At 43.3% G+C, this 23,940-nt stretch overlaps 1 protein-coding gene across 4 annotated transcripts in view; it reads right to left on the reverse strand.

The window, feature by feature from the left end:
- RALYL (RALY RNA binding protein like) overlaps positions 1-23,940 on the reverse strand; it is an 804,654-nt gene that overhangs the window by 763,793 nt on the left and 16,921 nt on the right. The window lies entirely within an intron of this gene.

The raw sequence follows: 23,940 nt of genomic DNA on the forward strand, positions 1-23,940 counted from the left end.
CTGAACAATTTAGCTTCTAAACTTAGTGCACTAATTCCACATTTATCAGAAAACCTTTCCTTCTCTGACAGTACCTGCAGTGGACCATGTAACTGGTCTGGCAGAAGGGATTTGAATAAGTACAACTACATGTGATATGTGAAGCCTGCTGCAGAGTTGTAGAAGTTGAAACCATTTCTGCAAAAGCTTCAATAGAGATACTAATACCACTCCTCATATTTATTTGCGATTGGGATAATTAGAAGTGACTACCAGTAAAATACAGGTATAAAAACAACTGGAAAATTCTAACTAGAATTTCAAGTAATTATGGATCTTAGACTATAATAGTTACAGTACATGTGTAACAGGGTATGCATTCAGCATCCGGCGGTTGGTATGCCGACACTTTCATTACCGGCACCAGAATACCGACGCAGGTCAGAATCCCGGCACCGGCATCCCGACCGCCGGGATGCCGAAGGTAAGTAACGGGGTGGGTGGGAGTGATAGGGGTTAGGCACTAGGGGGGTTAGGGCTAGGCACTAAGGGGGGAGGGTTAGGTTTACGGTATGGTGAGGGGTAGGTTGGGTTCAGGCACTGGGGGGGAGGTTAAGGTTAGGCACCAAAGAGTGAGGGTTAGGGTAAGGAGAAGGGGTGGTATGTTAACCTGTCGGGAACTCGGCGTCGGGATTCTAACCGCCAGGATCCCGACTGTCGGTATTTCATACCGATTCCGTGTAACAGGGAGTGGCGTGATAGCATAGTTCTTAGAAAGTCTGTAGAACTGTGCAATAAAAAAGCACATGGACACACACCACAAAGCTAGAAACACTGGTGAGGAAGTGTATCAAGCATTGGAGAGAGATAAAGTGGGGAATTTCTCCCCTTTAGTTCTCTCCAAAGCTTGATACAGTACATCTCTTCCCGGGTGACTTGAACTTGTTATGAACTTTAAACAGAGAGAGTCTGAATCATTGGCAGGAAACTTTAGCTTAACTGATGCTAATTAAAAACAGCAACAGGAGCATTAAATGTAAGAGTAGTCAGAAGGCAATCTGAGGTCAGGAACAGGAGAACCTGCCAACAAGCCATACACTGGCACACAGGAGATCGGACGCCAGGACCAATGGAATATCAACTATGAACTTAATATTCTTTCAACTAGGCAGAAAGGGCATCACCCTTATACAGGTGCAGGATCCGTCTCTTGGTGTGGTTAACCCTTTATTGTCAAAATGACTTTCTTACTTACTCATTAGATTCTGATGATCAAACCCATACTTAGCCAAACCCAGTTTTGGATCCTGCCAACAGGTTTTTGGCACCCTATACTGTATGCATGTTTTTCACACATTATGGGCCTGATTTTAGACGTATGTAATGCGAATGCTACTCCAGATGCCTGCTGTGAACAGAGGGCCTGATCCAGAGCCGCTCGCTCTGACAGAGCGCTCGCTCTGAATCAGGGCCGGTCTTTTTTTTTTTTAGAACGGCCTCCTGGCTGCTCGCATAGCTGTAGGTGACCACCCACAGCTATAGCGAGCGACCATGATGATGGTCGCAATGGTCAAGACCATTGCAACCATTGGGCTTGCGATGAGACCCTTGTGGTAGGGTCTCATTGCCGCAAACCCCAGAGAGATTTCGGCTCTAACAGATCTCTTCTCATGGGAACGCCTCCGTTTGGGCAGCCACCCCCCGGCCCGCCCACCAAAGGGGGCGTGCTGTCACTCAACATCAGACAGCACGCCCCCTTTGGTGCGAGACCCGAGTGACGATTGCCTGTCGCTATCCGGGTCTCGCGCATGCGCTTGACGGAGCCGGCTCCGTCGTACGCATGCGCTCTGGGCCACCATAGACACGGTTGCGAGCACTCAGCGCTTGCGACCGGGTCTGAATCAGGCCCAGAGTGCAAATGAAATGTAACAGAATGCTAATGTCACTGTATGTATGTCCTCCTAATCAGTGGTGGCTCCAGAGGTGGGGCTGCACCGCAGTCCAAAATTCAAATAGGGGAGCCACACCAACTGCCAGTAATCCCCGGCCTGTGATGTTTGGCAGCGTTTGCGGTGACAGTTGGTGTGGCTCCTCTATTTGAATTTTGGACTGCGCTGCAGCCTCACCTCTGGAGCCGCCACTGCTCCTAATGCTTATGCAGCTGTCCTCATTATCATCGGCACTTATACCAAACCCATGCTAGGTGCAGGAGATCCGACTAAATTTGAAATCCAAAATGAATACGTATGACTCAGAATAGTGACTTGCTCTGACTACACCCTCACGACACACCCACGAGACAGTTTTCTTGCATTAATCCGTATTGTTGCCAGTGCCACCCAGTTACAACTAAGAAATGAGCATTTAGTGGCCGCAGAGAAACAGTTGAGATGCGTATGGCTCTGAATCACGCAAACTATCGCAAATATGCTTATGAGCCCGCAACACGTGTGCATGTCTCTCGTGCTGCTGCATTCAAAGTTGTGCGCAACTTAGAATTAGGCCCTATAAGTTGTGTCTTATTGTTCTATAATATTTCAATGATCGTTTAATGTTTTCAATCAGGAATTGTATAACTTGTTTATATAACTTATGTTTTTAACTGTGGAATTGAGGTTATTCTATTGTTCTATGAGATAATTTGCTTCATGTTTTAAAATTGTTTACAAACATTTTCTAATATCCTGAGAGCTTCTGCAACTGTTTCCTCTGTCTATTGAAAATTTCTTTGTATGAAACACAGAAGTTACTCTGGAAATCAGTGGCATTTGGGAGCCCTGCTAATGATGCGTTGGACTATGGGCCTGATTCAGAGCCGGACGCTATTTGCGCTCGCTCGTTCAGAAAAAGGGGCCGGATATTTAAATTGAGCTCTCGCTCTTTGCGGTCTGTTGACGCCTCTATGTCTGAGCGAGCGAACGAAACATGCGCTCGCTATTTTGTAAAGACGCCCCCTGGCCGCTCGCATCCTACGTCATCTCCGCTATTTATTTGATTAATCGAGTACATCGAAAGGCGTCTGAACTGCTCGCAGTGCTTGTGGTTGGATTTTCCTACCGCAATCATGCGAACAGTTCAGGCTAAGAAACAACCAAGTGATGTGGCCGATGACGCTGCTTTGTTAATTATGCACACCCTTAAAACGCCCGTTTTGACCATTTGGCACGCCTGCGTTCGGATCACCGCTCCCCGTTTTCAAGCACCTTTCCCTGTTACCACCCACAAACGCCTCATCATGTCACTCAAATTAGCAGGCACTCGCTATTCTGCGAGCCCTCGATTTCCGATCGCACAGACTGGTTGGCGCATGCGCATTATGACCCATACGCATGTGCAGTTGTGCGAACATCGCTCGGAGCGAACGAGCGGCCGCTTACGAGCGGCTCTGAATCAGGCCCAATATTCTATAAGGAAAGAAGGCCTGTACTGTCTGTATGCAGTCATGTAATCGCTCCAGACAAATAGTAATAAATACTATAGACACCTAAAAATTACAAAAAAATTAATTTTTTTGTAATTTTTCTTATTTACATGATTAGAACACCAATGTACTGACACATGCAATAATTAAAAATAAAACTTTATAACAGACAATTGTCTAGACAGTTGCACATTAAGGGTCTGATTGTGAGTTGCACACAGTGGTGTCCCTGTCTGTGTCTTTTGCCGGTTGCACAACGGCGACTTTATGCAAATGACGCTACAAGCCCTTCCCATCTTGAGATGTTTAAATAGAAGCAACCATCGGTCCCACCACCAAAACTTGCACCAACCTCATGTTAGGTGCAGACCACTGGCATAACTACCGTAGGTGCAGGGGGTGCAGCTGCTATGGGGCCCGGGCCGGCTCCAGGACCCGGGCCTCCTCCTGCACTTAAGGTGCCAGGCTAGCTGTGGCGTGTCCTCCTTCAGCAGGCAGTGTGCTGCGCTGCACAAGACAGGCACATCTGCCCTCCAAGTCGGCTCCGCCTCTTTCTCTCCTCACTGACTGATACTGGGAGGAGGCGTGGCCGTGATCCGGGGATGTCCCAGCAGGCTCAGCACACATCCTCCCAGCATCAGTCAGTGAGGAGATATGGAGTCGACAGGGAGAGGAGATGTGCCCTGCGCAGCACACTGCTGAAGGAGGAAGTGACCACGGAGCAGAGGTAAGTCGCTGAAGGGGTGGTGAGAATGTGGGGTGGTGTGGGGGGGCTTAAGGAGGCCTGTGAAAACATTTTTGTGGGGCCCCCATAGGGCTAGACACGCCCATAACACGCACATAAGACATCTCTGTGCGCATGCATAGCCACCTCCCTCTCACCACACAGGAAAGACCAATTCATTTTCAACACATTTCTGAGGCCAGGGCCGTAGCTAGGGTAGTGCGGCCGGTGTCATCGCACAGGGCACCACAGGGCAGGGGGCGCTGTTTGGGCCTGTAAAATTTCTAATCAGTGTATCATTCTCACTTATAGCTTCCTCTTATTTCATCCCCAGCATCTCCTGGCCTCCCCTATCTCTTACCTGGCCCTTCCCCATGAGGCCATTCCCATTTTATTGGGTGCACTATGTCCCTTTGCAAAATGAGGGGGGTGCCATAGCCTTTTCTTGCACAGGGCACCAAAAAGTCTAGTTACGGCTCTGTCTGAGGCAGTGCGTTTCAATCACGACTGCGGCTCAGACTCTGGACACATGCACAGTGTGACTTACATGCGTGTGCAGAAGAATGAAATCACTCAACTGCATTGGCAGTGTATCCAACTCAGAATAAGCCCCTAAGAGTCCTACGGATCAAAGAGAAGCAAACACACATCCTCTATGTAAGCCAGTAATACCACTAATGTAAGGCTCCACAATAATAAATACAGCAAGTCTAATTCATGTTCACTATACTAAACAATTACACTTTAGATTTAACTCCTACCTTCAGAGCTATATTTTAGATGCTGTCAGCCACTGACTCCCCAATGGGAAGCTGACACATACAGTAAGTGCAGTGTAAGAAGGAGCATGTGTGTGTATTTTAATACATGGGGTGGACCATGTGCAAATGCTGGTGCCCGCTCAGCCTGGATAATATGGTGAAGAAGTGCTATGGGAAATAGCCAGATGGTGATAGAGAATCTGGCTCAGACTCTAAGGGGTAAATTTACTAAAGTGCAGGATTTTAGAAGTGGAGATGTTGCCCATAGCAACCAAACAGATTCTAGCTATTATCTTCTAGAATGTGTTAGATAAATATTAAGTAGAATCAAATTGGTTGCTATGGGCAACATCTCCACTTCTAAAAACCCTCACTTTAGTAAACATACGCCTAAGTTACCGTCTGCTCATGCAGTATACAGTATTCCGAGGATTACTTTGGCTATATGGCACCAATGCAATATTTCCTTAGAAATCACCAGAAACATGTTGCATGCAGCTACTGGGTAGCCCTTGTGTAGGACTGTATAGAACTTTGTGTGGGAATTATTATTAACTGAATACATATAGCTTGGTGACATGAAAATTTGTATATTGAATGTTTTTAATGTGATTGTCCTTTATTTCAGCTTCACCAATTATTTACCTAAGTTGTTTGTGTTTCTTATATATTTGCGATTCCTGTATATTGATTAATGCTTTTGCATTCAAAAATAATTTGCATATCTGGTTGTATGGGACCTTTTGTTACTTGATGCTGTCATGCATTTTTCGATGTGCATTTGACAATAAATTAAACATTTATTTAAAAAAAAATAATTGTACCTGAATCTTTAAATTATTTTGTTCAAAATAGTCATGGCTTGTGTTCAGTTCTATAGGTTTTTCTTTAAATTATGAATTTCATCATTTCAATTATAAAAATCAGTAAAGGGGGGAGAACAAATGAATTACCCGAAATGCCAATAGTGTAAAGTTAAGTATAAGCAATATCAATCAAACTATCCCTGCACGGATCTTGGTACATAAAAACTTTATGAGAAACATATAAAAAATGTATTATTGCCTAATAAAACATAGGTCTGTTGATAAATGAAACAACAGTTTAGCCTAACACTGATATATCAACCTCTCGCACATCAGTAAAGGATATTATGAATTTTACATAAAAAAATAAAAGATAAGCTATTCCTTCATTAGTGTCATCACTCAAATACATTCTGCTGAATGTGACTGTTTGTCAGATTCCCATGAATTTTATCATTCCTTCAGGCAATCAGAGAGAGAATGCAATTTCACTTTATCATGTTATTTGAGTTAGTTCAGAAGAAAGTTTATTGTTATTTGCAAGTCATAAATTCTGCGTCTGTGAAATGATTCCTAGTTTCAAAAAATCTGTAAACATCACTGTCATTTTTCACTTAAATTTCTATTTAAAGGGCATGGCTACTGTACCTGGCTTTACTGGCCGTCACAATACCATACCTCCCAACATGACCCTCTCCAGGAGGGACACAATGCTCTGGTCCTGGACTTCCCTAGTAATTTATGATTGGTGGTGTCTCCAGAGGTGGGGCTGCAGCACAGTCCAAAATTCAAATAGGTGAGTCACACCAACTGCCTCGAATCCCAGCCAGTGATGTTTGGCAGCATGTGAAATGACAGTTGGTGCGGCTCCCCTATTTGAATTTTGAACTGTGCTGCAGCCCCGCCTCTTACCAGGGAAGTCCAGGACTAGAGCATTGTGTCCCTCCTGGAGAGGGTCATGTTGGGAGGTATGCAGTAGTTGTGATGGGAACTTCATATGATCATCTCACATCCACTAAGGTCATACTCTCATCAGTAGGGTACACTAGCTGCTGTCGATCTTACTAGTGATGTGTTAAATAATGTAATGTGGATGAGTGTATCCATCATCTCTGTCCATTATGAGATAGTCCTCACAAAGACATGGCCCAGCCACTCAGGGACTGTTTGGGACGACCTGCTATTAGTCTTTTTTTTAAACAGAAAATCTCTTTTGCTTTCCTGGGGCAAGAAAATGGTTGTGCTAACTGGCTCCCAACCCCACCCCCCATTAGCTGTTTAACTGTAATTGTATAACTTCTGTAATTATCCCCATAGTACGTGCCACGGATAAAGAGGGGGGATGCAGCATTTAGCATAATAATAATAATAGTAATAATAATAATAACTACTATGTAGATTGTAACACTGTTTTAAATCTTTTCGCAAACACTTGTAAGATACAATAAAAGCAGCACTAAACCAGTGAGTGGCAATGACTTTATTACATGACAAAACTTCTTACTTTCTTCATATAAATCCTTTACTGTCTCTAGTGTTAGTTTTATCAATACCGCCTATAAGACTACTAGTCTATAATTTTCTGTTTGTTCCCTTTCAGAATGCAGACGCCAGGTGCCCCCCACCTGCCTGACCTATAACAACGAGACACAAAGCACGATGACTAAACTGGCACCTGTGACTGAACACAAGATGGTCCAGTGACTTTTTCAATCTGGCTCTTCTGAATTATATAACAGGATTAAGGTGAATTTGAGGCTTGTTACACAAAATATTTCTAATACTGTTTTTTTGTTTGTTTGTTTTCAAAGGAAATAGTAGATCAGAATTAGGTTTTTACTGCAAAAAGTGAATGCAACTATGTACAATGACTGTGTACTGTACAATGACTGTGTACTGTACAATGACTGTGTACTGTACAATGACTGTGTGCATTTGTGTTAGTGAGAATACGCGCGTCTGTCTGGTTGCTCACATTTACCCAGTATTATTCACCATATGACCTTAAGGGGTATATTTATCATTGGTGGCAATGGAGTCACAAAAATTTTAACTTTTTCTTGCCGCATGTTACAGTGATAAGAATTTGAAATTATTATTCTTTTTGGGTTTTTTTGCAATACTTCAAAAAAATCAGACAGCAGCTAACAGAGCAGTCTGTTGTAGTAAAGTGAAAGAGATAGCCATACTGCTGACCCTGTACATTTCTTTCCTTTAGGCCATGGATGTATAAAAATAAATTGTGATAGCGGGGAAGGAAGGAAAAGGGTTCAGAAAGCCCATCTTTGGTGATGTTTTCAGGAGTTGGGTACGGAATCCTGGCAGTCAAGATGCCCACAGTCAGAATCCCCACAGAATTTGGTAAATTTTATTATAACTCTTACCCTAATCCTCTCTCTAACCCACCTTTCCCGCAGCCTTACAATCCCCTCCCCTCCCGCAGCCTAATCCTAACCTTCCCACCCCCCCACAGCCTAACTCTAGTCCTCCCCGTAGTGCATAACCCTAGCCCTAATACTCACCGTCAGGATGTCAAAGGTCAGGATTCAGACTACTGTCGGGATTTAAGTGGCGTTTAGGGTGTATTATAAGGACATGTGTGTCTTTTTTTCCTTAAAGGTATTGTTTTAATGTATTACTGAGTAAAAGGGTAGTGTGCAGCCCTTTTGAAGGTTTCTTTATGTCATGGCTAATTATCAGTCCAAGTCTAAAGCTGGTCACACATCTAAAGATTACCTGTCCAACCAGCCAACTAGTTTATTGGTTGGAATGAAAATCTGGTAAGATATGAAAGCAAATGACAAACAGCACATTGCTCCCAAACGCCGGAAAATGGACAAAAACTGTTGTTTAAATAAAATTTTTAGATCAAACATTTAACAAACCTGTCTGACGACCATTTTCTTCTGTTTTCTGGCATTTAGGAGCAAATTGCTGATCATCAGTTACTCACATACGTTACCAAATTGTCATTCCAACCAATCAACTAGTTGGCTGGTTGGACAGATAATCATTGGATGGGTGGCCAGCTTTAGCCCATGTAAATTGTTTAGTTGCAGAAACTATACAAAACAAATTGTATGTTTCCTTGGACTATTTTACTGTAGTATTTGCAATTCTATACACAAAAGTCAATATATTGACTAAAATAAAGTAATTCCCACTTTAGTTTAAGTGAAAGGATCCGATGTTTAGATACCTGGTAGATAGTATGCTCAGCGAGACATGATGTTTATAGTACAACACACATACATCCATGCTTGCCTACTTTTGAAAAAGCATTTCAGGGCGATTGTGAATGCAGCACCTATGAGCGCGGCGGTAAAGTGGGCGTGTACTGCTATATCTGAGAGGCGTGTCATAACATTTACTTACATCCAAATGTAAACAAGACCCAAAGCAGTTAGGAAAATCTAACTGTTTATGAAAACACACTAATACTTTTCAGAAAATGCATGTAGCCATAAGGATCATTGGGCCTGATTCAGAGCCGTTCGCTATTTGTGGTCGCTCGTTTAAAAACAAGGGGTGGCTATTCAAATGATCCGTACGCACATTGCAGTCTGTTCACACCTCTAAGTCTGAACGAGCGAGCAAAACATACGCTCGTTTATTTGTTAAAAACGCCCCCTGGCCGCTCGCATCCTACGTCATGTCCGCTATTTATTAGATTAATCGAGTACATCGACCAGCGTATGAACTGCTCGCTATTCTTGTGGTTGGTGTTTGCTACCACAAATTTGCGAGCAGATCTGGCTATAAAATAACCCAGTGACGTGGTCAATGACGCTGCTGTTTTAAATATGCACACCCATAAAACGCCCGTTTTGACCTTTAAGCACGCCTGCGTTCGGATCTCCACTCCCCATTTTCAAGCACCTTCCCCTGTTACCACCCACATACGCCTCATTCTGTCACTCAAAATAGCAGGCCCTCTCTATATTGCGTACCAACGATTTTCGGCCGCACTGACTGGTTCGCACATGCGTACTAAAAACCGTACGCATGCGCAGATGTGCAAACATCGCTCGGAACGAGCGTACTGCCGCTAACGAGCGGCTCTGAATGAGGGCCATTGTTCTTTATAACCAATGCAGGGAAATTATACTAATGATCCCATTTGAATGTACTAATATCTGTTTTTTTTATATATATATATATATATATATATATATATATATATATATATCAGCTACATAATGGGGGTAAGGGAGATTACTAGACTTTTCAGGGAGACATGGAGATTGCTACTATATTTCAAATACATGTATTTCAAAGAATCTCCCTGACAAAGATGGACAGTTGATCTACATACACCAACATGCGTGCTAGCATGATTATGTACCCTACTCTAGATGTCTTAAAAATATATTTGAGCCTAGGGCCGGAATGTTTGATGTTTAGTGCAGCCAGTAGCTCACCAACTGTGTGAGAACACCAGATGTGTTCAAATTATTTGTGTGAAGACACTTTGAACATCAGACTTTAAAGTGTGACCAGGCCTTGAAATTTTTTTTTCATTTTATGCACATTTAATCTCATGCAAAAGAAAAATATATAGTTTTAAATGTGCACTACATAAAACTAAAATTCAAGACATTTTATTTATTTATTTATTTATTTAAAGGAGTTAATTATAAGACTAAAAAACATGTTACGTCGATAATGTAAATAAGTTTGAGTGAAGAGAATAATCTCAATATCAGGGAAGATATGTAGCCATGAATTAATGGACTAAATATCAAATACTGTATCCTAAAAATTAGCAACATATATTTTTCAAAGAATATAATATTTACTGGCATCGGGTTTGGTATGAAATACAGGCGGCTCAATAGCCTCCGGTTCAAATCCTGACAGCAGGGTCCTGATGCATGAAGATCTCGACAGGGGCGGTAACTACCCTAACCTTCCCCCCCTAACTCTCACCTTCCCTTAGTGGTGCCTAACCCTAACCTCCTCCCCTAGTGCCTAACCCTAACCTCCCCCCCTAGTGCCTAACCCTAACCTACCCTTCCCATACCCTAAACCTAATGCTCCCGTGGGGTGCCTAACCCTAACCTACCCCCAGTGGTGCCTAACCCTAACTCCCCCTCCCCATAGCCTAACCATATCCCTCCACAGGGGATGCCTAACCTTAATCTCCCCCTGGGGTTGCCTAAACCTAATCCCCAGGGACAGTGATGCTTACCTGGCTTCCGGACATTCAGCATTCCGGCGGTCGGGATGCAGACGCAGCTATCCTGATCTCATTTGGGATAGCGGCATCTGCATTTTGCTGGCGGTTGTGATTCCGTTGTCGGAATCCCATCTGCTGGCTTTTTAACTACATCCCATTGGAGTCAGGGCTGCCCATGATAATTATGGGCCCCCCTGGCATGTTTTTATCTTGTGCCCTCCTCTCGAGAGACAAATTTGAAAAATGCAATATTATCACCACTAACCCAATATTAATCCAATACTATATCAATAATAATAATAATAATAATATCACCAACACTACACTACAGCAATTATATCATGTCCTCCAATCCTGCACTCAGAAACTATACCACCACCAACACAAATGCTGCAGTATAACAATTATACCACCACCAATAACAACCCTGCTCTATAACAATTATACCAGCTTCACTTCCAACCCAGCAATAAAACCATACTCTCTCAATCATCATAGGTCTGGACACAGATTCATAAAATCTATAAACATATTTGTGGTGTACCTGTACAGTAATGGGAAGTGGGAGTGGGGTTTCCCATAGTGGGATAATGACTGGGATGTGTCATTTTTGTACTTCAGGTTCCATGGGTCCTGGAGTATGGATAGCAGAAGCTGGTACTCAATTGTGGATCCTTAAGAGTGAGACAGCCAGCACACAGGTCTGTAGTTATGATCACTCAGCATGCCATTCACTAGGTGCACCAATCACCTTTAAGTTCAGCGGTCCCATATCCATTCAGCCATTCATGAGGGACGAACCAGCGAGCCCACCGACCTGCCGGGCCACCTGACATGCCCTCCCTCTATGGGAAATTAGTCCTGAGGAGGCCTGTATTGCACATCCTGCTCCCAGAACCAATATGCTACTGTCCCATGCAGCTCCCTCTATTCTTCCATCCGGATGCCCATCATTCTGGTGATATCTTCAGAAAGATGCACAGGAACGGTTTGCTCTCTACTGTGCTTGCTCCATCTTTCTAAATATATTAAGAGAAAGAAGGTGCCACGAGGAAAAGCTGTGAAGGTGGGTGCTACATGTTGGGGGTGCAAAGCTATACACATGCAGTAATGTTTCCAATGTTTTCATTTATGTTTCAGAAAGACAAAGGATTGGGATGCAAGTAATCAGACTTCAAAGCCTTCTTTGTGGCCCGATCTCATCCCCGACTCGCTGATTTTTGTGCACAGCCTTATGGGACTGTGAACAAAAATCAGTGGGTTCAGAGCTACTGTAAGTGCCACATGTGCCGTACTTACTCATGGGGGTAAGATAACTGAATCCACCCCCAAACGTCCTTCTTACATCAATGTATATGCTCACACCAAGAGCATTCCCCTCACTAACATTAGGAGTCAGGCTCAAAAAACAGAAATCCCATTCTCTTAAGTGAGACATACTGTACTGTACAGTTTCTCAACATTGTATGCCCCCTTTGGCTCAGTGACCTTAATACACTCCTGGCTGTAAATAATAACATTAAAGTTGTCTACATATGTTATCGCCCAGCCCAAAAGAAGAGCGTCATCCTGATGAAAGGACATGTGGCCCTGAAACGTCAATGAAATGATGATTGAATAAACCACAGCTCTGCTTTATCTTCCATAAATGGACTCTGAGTGCCGCCTCTTGTGTATGTATATGGTGGGGATGCCGTTCCCTGTAAGGAGGGCACCAGTGCAAGTATTATATGAATGTTTGCCAGTGAGTGCCGGATCACTGTTGGATTTTATATATATATATATATATTAGGGATGAGCGGGTTTAGGTTTACTCAGATTTACTCGGTTCTCAAAACGGCATTTTATTGGCTATCGGCTATCATGTGTTTTTTGGATAGCCAATAAAATAAATACGAACTTGCGGTAAAGTGGCGATAAGAACCGAGTAAATCTGAACCCGCTCATCCCTAGTATATATATATATATACTCACACTAGCGACCCACCCTATTATAACAACCTACGCCATGTCACCACAGTCCCCTACATCTCACCACAGCCCCCTGCATCTCACAATAGCCTCCCGCTTTTCACTACTGCCCCCTGCATTTCACCACAGTATCCTATGTTTCACCATAGCCCACTTCATCTAACCACAGGCCCCTGTTTCTCACTCTTGCCACTGGTTCTTACCACAGCCCCATCATCACCCCACAGGCCTATGCATTTCACCACAACCCCCTGCTTCTCACTTCTGCCCCCTGCATCTCACCAGTGTCACCTCCCCCCGTATTGCTGCCCTGCAGCTGGCTGTGGCCCGGCCACTGGGATGTGCTGGGAAGGACAGGAGGATCACGGATGAGATATTTGTATTTGAGCTACTGTATCAGCAGCATGTCCCCGGGGCTAGTGCACCTGTGCATATTTCCGCATCCTCCATGTGCATCCCCCACCTGCTGCCGAACATGGCAATTAGCGATGTCCTCTTTTGCACAATGTACCCTGTATTACCTGGTCTTCCTGTTGAATTTCCTTGCCGTGGTTCCCCTTTCTGAGAACAGCACTGATTTCCTTTGGAGGTGCCTCCTACTCCTCGGGGGTGTGAGGCTGGAGAGGGAGCAGTGGTGGAGGAGTGGTGCCCGGAGTCTGCCTGCAGGCAGCAGATTACAGCTGGTGCACCGGCAGACAGACATGGAGAGACAGTGCCATTCGCAAGGCAATCAGAGCCCGCAGACTGGCAGCCAGTCAGCAGCGATGGCTCCTGATTGGCTGCCTGTCTGCAAGCTCCAATTGGCTCATGACTGGTGCCAGTTTCAAATTGCACTGGCGCTGTCTGTCCATGTTTGCCACTGCCTGCTGGTGCGCCAGCTGTAATTAGCTGGCAGGCCAGCACGAAATCCACACCTCATGGCTGCAGTTGGCACACAGGGAGAGGGGAGAGGCTGCTGTAGGGACATGGGAAGGTGAGTTGCTGAGGGGGCATAATGTGTAAGGGGCATTACTGTGTGGTAAAATGTGTAAGGGGCACTACTATTGTGTGGAATAATGTGTTATATGGGGCACTACTAATATGTAGCATAATCTTTAAAGGGCATCACTGTGTGGTATGATGTGTCCGGAGCATTACTGTGTACTGTAAGGGGGTGCACCTCTGACAGCAACCTCAGCCAAGTGGTTCGCTCCTAAACTAACCAGTACTGTGACAATTACCAAATCCTTGACCTTATAAATGATGCTATTCTTTTCTATGCAACATCAATAACATTTATTTATTTATTTTAATTGCCAAAATTAAATGCATATCTGAGATATATGTTTTTCTATTAGTTGCTTTGGTTAGCTTAATAATTTCTCTGTTTATTATACCACCTGGTGTTAAATTGAGATTAATATTCTTTTTACTGTTTTGCATTGATAACTATGATTCTGAAGTGTTAAATGTATAGTACTACAGTATTTAAAGATGTTTAAATTCAATTGAAAGTGGTTCTGAAACTAATATGTTAAACTGTCTCTAAACTTCAAAAATTTGTAATCAATTTTTATATAAACTAAAAATTTGATACATTCAATCAAGAAGAAGGGGCTGGAAAATATACAAGCTTGATTTAGATAAACTTGCTATATTGTATGGTATTTCTTTGTTTTTCTTTGTTTTTCTTTGGGACCAAGAAACTTCAACATAATAATGTTCAATATTCAAATTTAAATAATATTAAAAGTACTATACAGTATAATGTGACTAGTTAACCCCAAATGGGTAAAATAGTTTATATTAAGCTGTAAACACGAACTTGAAACCACCAATTTGGCCACTGCAGTTGGACTTTAATTGAACAGGCAAATTAATCACGATTGGCCAGTGGAACAAGTTTGAGGCCCTTGAACCAACCACATTTAATGGAGATTTGAGCCTGCTCCAATAATTTGAGTATCTCTTGTCATTTCCACCAATAAAAAGCAAGCCAAATTACTTATAATGCCTAGATTAAGGATGTGAAATAACAATTGTCTCCATTAGTAGTATAAAAAGGTTACTTTCTGAAAAAATACTGAAATGCATTAATAAGTGTATACAAGTTGAGTCTCCCATATCCAAATATTCCAAAATCCGGTATATTTTTAGCAGGACTTAGATAGTGAAACCTTTGCTTTTTGATGGTATAATGTACACAAACTTTGTTTAAGGCACAAAATTATTAAAACTATTTATAAAATGACCTTCAGGCTGTGTGTATAAGTTGTATATGAAACATAAATGAATTTGATATGTACACAAACTTTGTTTGAGCCACAAAATTATTGAAAATATTACACAAAATCACCTGCAAGCTGGGGGTATAAGGTGTATATAAAACATAAATGCATTCTGTGTTTAGATTTGGGTCCCATTCACAAGACATTTCATTATGGTATGTAAATATTCCAAAATACAGAATCTTCTGATATCCAAAATACCCCTGGTCCCAAGCATTTTGGATATTGGAGACTCGCCCTGTATATGCATTCTATCCATTTTGAAATTAACTGGATGTTGTTTTCACTCTTTCTTGCTGTGTATATTTTTCTTTAAGATGTACTGTGCAGATGCAGGTCATAATTTATCTAAATAAAGTTTCTTTTCATTGCTTTTATTTTATGTCTGACTTTCTCCAGAAATGCTCACTGTACTAATTTAAGATCTTTCACATATGATCTAGAAAATGACATTATCACCTCTGGCCTCCTGCTGCCAATAATACAGTTTCCATTTGCTGTATAAAAGGGCACCGTGCCAGCTTCCTCAACCACTCTGATATATTTTATACCCATCATTAAGTAATTTAAAGTACTGATACTAACATCCATCCAGTTTTTGATTTATACTTCTGTGGTTTCATCAATCTGATGTTCAGATACCGGGAATTAGTGATAGAACAGGATGTAGTCAGCATCCCAACAGTCAGGATGCCGACGGTCACAATATCGACAGCAAGCATCCAACAGTCAGGATGCCGGCGGTCACAATATCGACAGCAAGCATCTAACAGTCAGGATGTCGACGGTCACAATATCGACAGCAAGCATCCAACAGTCAGGATGCTGGCGGTCACAATATCGATAGCAAGCATCCCAACAGTCAGGGTGCCGACAGTCACAATATCGATAGCAAGCATCCCAACAGTCAGGATGCCGACGGTCACAATACCGATAGTGAGCATCCCAACAGTCAGGATGCCGACGGTCACAATACCGATAGTGAGCATCCCAACAGTCAGGATGCCGGAGTCACAATATCGACAGCAAGCATCCCAACAGTCAGGATGCCGACGGTCACAATATCGATAGCAAGCATCCAACAGTCAGGATGCCGATGGTCACAATACCGACAGCAAGCATCCCAACAGTCAGGGTGCCGACGGTCACAATATCGATAGCGAGCATCCTAACAGTGAGGATGCTGACGGTCACAATATCGATAGCGAGCATCCCAACAGTCATGATGCCGACGGTCACAATACTAACAGCGAGCATCCCAACAGTCATGATGCCGACGGTCACAATATCGACAGTGAGCATCCCAACAGTCATGATGCCGACGGTCACAAAACCGACAGCGAGCATCCCAACACTCATGATGCCGACGGTCACAATACCGACAGCAAGCATCCCAACAGTCATAATGCCGTTGGTCACAATACCAACAGCAAGCATCCCAACAGTCAGGATGCCGACGGTCACAATATCGATAGCGAGCATCCCAACAGTCATGATGCCGATGGTCACAATACCGACAGCAAGCATCCCAACAGTCATAATGCCGTTGGTCACAATACCAACAGCAAGCATCCCAACAGTCAGGATGCCGACGGTCACAATATCGATAGCGAGCATCCCAACAGTCATGATGCCGATGGTCACAATACCGACAGCAAGCATCCCAACAGTCATGATGCCGATGGTCACAATACAGACAGCAAACATCCCAAATGTTAGGATGCCAATGGTCACAATACCGACAGCGAGCATACCAACAATCATGATGCCGATGGTCACAATACCGACAGCGAGCAACCCAACAGTCATGATGCAGATGGTCACAATACCAACAGCAAGCATCCCAAATGTTAGGATTCCAATGGTCACAATACCGACAGCCTTATCCTGACTGTCACAATCCTGACAGACTGCGGAGGTAAATATTACGGTCAGGGGAGACTTAGTGTTAGGGTTAGGCACTAGGGCGAGGGTTAGGGTTAGGCTGCAGGAGGGGAGGGCTAGGATTAGACTGTGGGATGTAACGGTTAGGGTTAAGCTGCGGGATGGGAACGTTATGGTTTTGCTGCGGGAGGCATGGGTTAGTGTAAAGGAAAGGGTTAGGGTAATGGTTATAATACTTAATAAAATCTATCGGAATTCTGACTGTTGGTGTGCCACTGTCTGTATTCTGACCATCAGCATCCTGGCCGTCGGGATCCTGTACCCAACCCGATAGAACTAGTTATTCCTAAACTAGTATTTATTTATTACACACATCTAAAAAACATATCCAAAATTCGACCATATCTCACACAAGACACTGGAAAAACTCTGGGCCTGATTCAGAGCCGCTCGTAAGCGGCCGCTCGTTCGCTCCGAGCGATGTTCGCACATCTGCGCATGCGTTTGGGTCGTAATGCGCATGTGCCAACCAGTCATTGCGGTCGGAAATTGAGTGCTCGCAAAACAGCGAGTGCCTGCTAATTTGAGTGACAGGATGAGGCGTTTGTGGGTGGTAACAGGGGAAGGTGCTTGAAAACGGGTAGTGGAGATCCGAACGCAGGTGTGCCAAAAGGGCAAAACGGGCGTTTTAAGGGTGTGCATAATTAACAAAGCAGCGTCATCGACCACGCCACTTGGTTGTCTCTTAGCCTGAACTGCTCGCATGATTGCGGTAGGAAAATCCTACCACAAGCACTGCGAGCCGTTCAGATGCCTTTTGATGTACTCGATTAATCAAATAAATAGCGGAGATGACGTAGGATGCGAGCGGCCAGGGGGCGTCTTTACAAAATAGCGAGTGCATGTTTCGTTCGCTCGCTCAGACATAGAGGCGTCAACAGACCGCAAAGAGCGAGCGCTCAATTTAAATAGCCGACCCCTTTTTCTGACCGAGCGAGCGCAAATAGCGTCCGGCTCTGAATCAGGCCCTCTGATCCGTGCACTCATTTTTTCCCGCATTGACTATTTCAATAGTCTCCTTACTGGTCTTCCCAAAAACAGGCTATCGCCATTACAATTCATTATGAATGGAGCTGCAAGGCTTATCTTCCTTGCCAAATGTTCATCGTCTGCTGCCCCGCTCTGTCAGTCCCTCCATTGGTTGCCGGTCTTCTACCGCATTGAAAACAAATTTTACTTACACATCAGGCCATTAACCAAACCACACCAACATACATCTCTTCACTCATCTCAAAATATCTACCAACCCGACCTCTCCGCTCAGCACAAGATCTGCGTCTCTCATCCCCACGCATTACCTGCTCCCATTCACGGTTACAGGACTTTCTTCAGGCAGCACCCACTCTATGCAATGCCTTACCACGCACAATAAGACTTACATCTAGTCTCCAAACCTTCAAGCATTCCCTGAAAACTCACCTCTTCAGGCAAGATTACCAGATTCCAGAACCGTCCACATAACCTTCATAGCTTCCATGTCTAATTACATCCCCTTTCACTGTCCACACATAACCTCACACATTGTCTTTCTTTCACATCATCCTGACATTTGGCCAACATATCTGTGTGACTGGATCATGCAGCCCATGAAGAAACTCAGTCTGGCTGGACCAAATTGCAATATATAGCACCTATCCTTGTGTATCAATGCCTATTTCCCTATAGATTGTAAGCTTGCGAGCAGGGTCTTCCTACCTATATATTTTTTTGTTATTACCCAGTTTTGTTCTATTTATGTTCCAATGGTAAAGTGCAATGGAATATGCTGCACTATATAAGAAACTGTTAATAAATAAAATAAATAATAAATAATAATTATGATGATAAGTATACATATATAATTGTATAAATGAGTTTATATGTTCTTCTTGTGTCTGCCTAACTTCCAGGAAGTTCATAGAGAAGATGCATTGAGAATACCACTGAAACAGACCAGCGGTAATAGTATATAACATAGCACTATAGTACTATAAATGGCCCCAGGACCGAAGACCCCCAAATTGTAATTTAACAATTAAGTTTTAAGTGGTGTTATTTAACTTGTTTATTTAATGCTTTACATGTAATTGTTAAGTTTTATACATACTTGGAGACTCAAACTTGTGCAGTCTTTAGGAAGTCAGTATGAACTAAAAAACTCAGGGCTCAACTCCACAAGCAAGCTAACAATACTCCATTTACATAACACTTCAGTGAGCCAGACTGAAACCAGTTTTAAAGAGAGATTAGATTAGCCACAGGGCTCAGTTGAAACCTCTCACGCTAATACTACATGTCTTGAATGGGAAGGAAAATATTGCTTTTACTACTATTCACAACCCATAATGTACGCACAGCTGCAAAGTGCCCACCAGGCAATCATGGCGGCCTACAAAGGGGTATGCCTATTCACCAGAGATGAATAGCTAGCCATTAGGGAGGGCATGCTTTGGCACCTAAGCCTAGGCTACTTAATGTTAATTATTAATATTATTATCATTTATTTATATGTTGCCAAAAGGGTTACAAGGCATGTACATAGGGGTAAAAACAAACATAACTTTATAATGTACATACAGTACTGTTGAAGACTGGTTCACAATTTACATACTGTATATACATAACAGTACACAATTTACATAATTAGTTGGAGAGAAACAGAACAGAGAGAGGGACATGCTTGTGAATGATTCGTATTTATAGGGAAAATCAGCTGACAGCAAGAGGGAGAGGGAGCGCAGAATTACGGGATGCAGAGGCTGGAGAGGTAGGTGGAGGGGTGCTAGGCTTGCATGAAGGAGGTGGTTTTAAGGGCAGATTTGGCAATGCAAAGCAGGCGGAGGGAGCATGAATGGATTTTAATCAGGTTTGCTGGTAACTTTGACCTCACAAAAGTTTTATTGAATAAAGTACTGTACAGAAAAATTTATATTCATCCATTATATTTCTCTCAGGAAAAAGCAATGTGTTTTTTTTAAAAAGCATCTTAGTCTGGATGTACTTTTTTTGCTCTAGAACAGGGATGGAGAACCTCAGGCCCAGGAGCCGTATAAGGCCCTCGGAATCATTTGGTCTGGCCCTCGGAATCATTTGGTCTGGCCCTCGGAGATTTTATCTGCTAGCCTCATCAGGCTAGCAGGGTGCCTAGAATGGCACACGCAGCCAGAATTTATGCAGCAGTGCCGCCTGGAAACTTCAGACAGTCACACCGCTGCCTTAAAAACTCCCGGAGCATCCTCAGGATGCTCTGGGCATTGTTGTAACCACCGGCGATTGTGGCCCTGCCCCGTGTGACATCACACTGAGGGGGCATGGCCGGCACCAGGCTCATGAATAACATTATATATATATATATATATATATATATATCAAAATGGCCCTCGGCAGGAAAAAGGTTACCCACCCCTGCTCTAGCACTACAAGAACTCTTGATCTATAAGAACTCATACAATAAACTGCAGGACCTGACTGCTAAAGTACGTACACACATACGTGTACATTGTTTCTTATTATTTTAGAATCCTATAGGATGAAGCAGTGTTACTGTATTTCCATCCATTTTACCAATATTTGTAAAATGTTTCTAGTGTAACCATACATAGGGGCATATTTATAAAATACATTTTGGCACAAAATCCTATAAAAAATGGACATTTTCAACAGATTTCCACAAAATTTAAGCGTATTATGACTGGGGCTCTGCATGTCTGATCGCAATAGCTGCCCCCAGAGGTTTCCACGGGGATTGCTATATTGTGAAATTTACCTCACTGCAGAATGTGAATCATTCTGCGCATGCACAGTAGCGCTCTAGGGGTCCTACAGCAAATAGTAAAGTGATTACATCGGCCATCACTTTACTTTACATAGCGCAAAGACACACTACTATCAGGGCCCTTAGCAACTAATCAGATTCTACTTAACATTTATCTAGCACCATCTGGAAGATAATACCTAGAATCTGATTGGTTGCTCTGGGCAACATCTCCACTTCTAAAAACTCTCACTTTAGTAAATATAAAGTGAGAGTTTGTGTGTTTCTTAATAAAACTCGGCTGTACATAATTTTTTATTGTTGTAAATAGAGGCAATAAGAAATTACAATTATCAAGTCTAAAACCTGATAATTAGTAAATATACAATTTTACTTGTGTTTACTAGTGTTCAATTTTCCACAATGCTTCTTTATTTTTTATGAGGAATACAGAGAGCACCAAACCCTAGTAAAAACACTGGTACCAAGCTAATAGTAAATGTGTTTTACTAGCATTTTTAAAAGTCATCCAGTATTATCAGATTTTGTAGGGTACATTTAAACACAACAAAAGTACGATACATAGCTACACCTTGCCAAGAGAACTTGTCTGTAGAGTAACCTGTAACCAAGCGCACATTTACTGATTGTGTAATTAGGTGTTGCAGAAATAACATTTGTAAATAGCAAATAAAACAAATAAAACATTAAATCTCCAAGCATGAACTTTGTACAAGGTATCATACAGTACAAGAGAGTAAATTTAGAATGTCCTCACATAGCCAGGCTACCTATCTCATGTTCGTTCTTCAACCTTGCTCCTTCTGTTCACTGCTCAGCTATCCTCCTGCTCATGGTGCTCAGCTCCTCTCCCACTCCCACATGGTACTCAGCTCCTCTCCCACTCCCACATGGTACTCAGCTCCTCTCTCAATACCACACTGTACTCAGCTCCTCTTTCACCCACTCATGGTGCTCAGCTCCTCTCTCAATACCACACTGTACTCAGCTCCTCTTTTACTCACTCATGGTGCTCAGCTCCTCTTCCACTTATAGTGATCAGCTCCTCTACCACTCACTAATGGAGCTCAGCTCCTCTTCCACGCATGGTGATCAGCTCCTCTCCCACACAGAACTCAGCTCCTCTACCACTCCCTCATGGTGCACATCTCCTCTCCTGCTCACTTACATAGCTCAGTTCCTCTTCTACTCACGGAGCTCAGCTCTTCTATCGCTCACTAATGGAGCTCAGCTCCTCTTCCACTCATGGTGCTCAGCTCCTCTCCCATGGTGCTCACCTCCTCTCCCACATGGTATTCAGCTCCTCTCCCACTCCCTCATGGTGCACAGCTCCTCTCCCGCTCACTCACTAAGCTCAGCTCCTCTTCCACTCATAATGCTCAGCTCCTCTCCCATGGTACTCAGCTCCTTTTCCACATAGTACTCAGCTCCTCTCCCACTCCCTCATGGTGCACTGCTCCTCTCCCGCTCACTCACTAAGCTCAGCTCCTCTTCCACTCATAGTGCTCAGCTTCTCTCCCATGGTACTCAGCTCCTCTTCCACATGGTACTCAGCTCATCTCCCACTCCCTCATGGTGCACTGCTTCTCTCCCACTCCCACATGGTACTCAGCTCCTTTCCCAATCCCACACTGTACACAGCTCCACTCCCATTCACTCATAAATCTCAGCTCCTCTTTCACTCATGGTGCTCAGCTCCTCTCCCATATAGTAATCAGTTCCTCTTCCACTCCCTCATGGTGCACAGCTCCTCTCCCGCTCACTCACTAAGCTCAGCTCCCCTTCCACTCATAATGCTCAGCTCCTCTCCCACTCCCTCATGGTGCACAGCTCCTCTCCCGCTCACTCACGAAGCTCAGTTCCTCTTCCACTCACGGAGCTCAGCTCCTCTCCCACTCCCTCACAAAGCTCAACTCCTCTTCCACTCACTCATAGAGCTCAGCTCCTCTCCCACTCACTCACAGAGCTCAGCTCCTCTCCCACTCAGAATCTCCAACACATGCTGACATTCCAGTTGTGGCATCACTTGGTGATTCCGTGCGCAGTGCACATATATGTGTGAGTGTGACTGCCAGTTACTGTAGTGCAATACTGGCTTGTGGGCATTCATCTTCAGACTTCCACCCCCTTTAGTGGGAGGCAGTCCAAGGCATTGAGGCCCACTGGGGTTCTCCCCAGCCCCCTGGCTGCCCAGTCTGACCCTACTTTGGCATCATTAGTAAAATAATATGTAGAGATAGGGAAGCTTTTAGGGAAAACTCCCTGGGAAAATATTTAAATATGCATCTGCAAAAAAATGTAAGAAGCCAATTAATTCAAGGTCATTTATCTGTTGTCAAGGTATATATGCTGCACATCAGGGTTTAATTGGGTAATGTCAAGGTCCACTAAAAGTTAATTTACTCTTATTATTATTATAATAATAATCTGTTTGTTACAGTAAATTACTATTGCAGACGAACCCAAAAGAGAAAAGTTAAAGGAAAATATGGATTGAGACAGAATGATTAAGGGTAAAGATAAATTAACAAATTTCAGTGGTTTTCATTTGAAGATTAGCATAAATTAAACTGAAAAACCAAATCAAAAACTTCAAACTTAAAAACATATGAAACTGTTTATATTACACAATTTGGGCCTGATTATGAGTATTGCACAAGGCTGAATGTGGCCTCATCTAGCCTTAACTGCACATATGATGTATTAAACATATGCATCTTTGCAAATCTCCGGGTGATTCAGAGTCAGATGGATCTTGGACATTTCTCTCCATCCATGACATGGATGTTTCAGGGTGTCAACTGTGTGGCAACTAAGCGTACGCATTTAAGAGAACCATCTGGTGAGAGAGTGGTGGTTGGGTAGTGGGTATGTAGCCATGTTACACCATTTTCTGAGTCATGAGTGTGTCATAAAGATTTCTACTTAAGGTGGATCTTTTGCACTCAGGATGTGGTAGGTGTAAGTACTGATTCTAGTGCTGCTCTCACTCAAGGCTAAATGCGGCCTCATCTAGCGACCATGAACAAAGTGGGATGCTGCAATGGCACTGCATTGAGACGTATGTATATTCTCATTCACATTCCATTACCAATCCAATGCAACTGCATTCAGACCTATGTGTTAACTAGAGT

The sequence above is a fragment of the Taudactylus pleione genome, unplaced genomic scaffold (assembly GCF_031769625.1).
Source record: "Taudactylus pleione unplaced genomic scaffold, aTauple2 ptg000114l, whole genome shotgun sequence".
Classification (NCBI taxonomy): domain Eukaryota; kingdom Metazoa; phylum Chordata; class Amphibia; order Anura; family Myobatrachidae; genus Taudactylus; species Taudactylus pleione.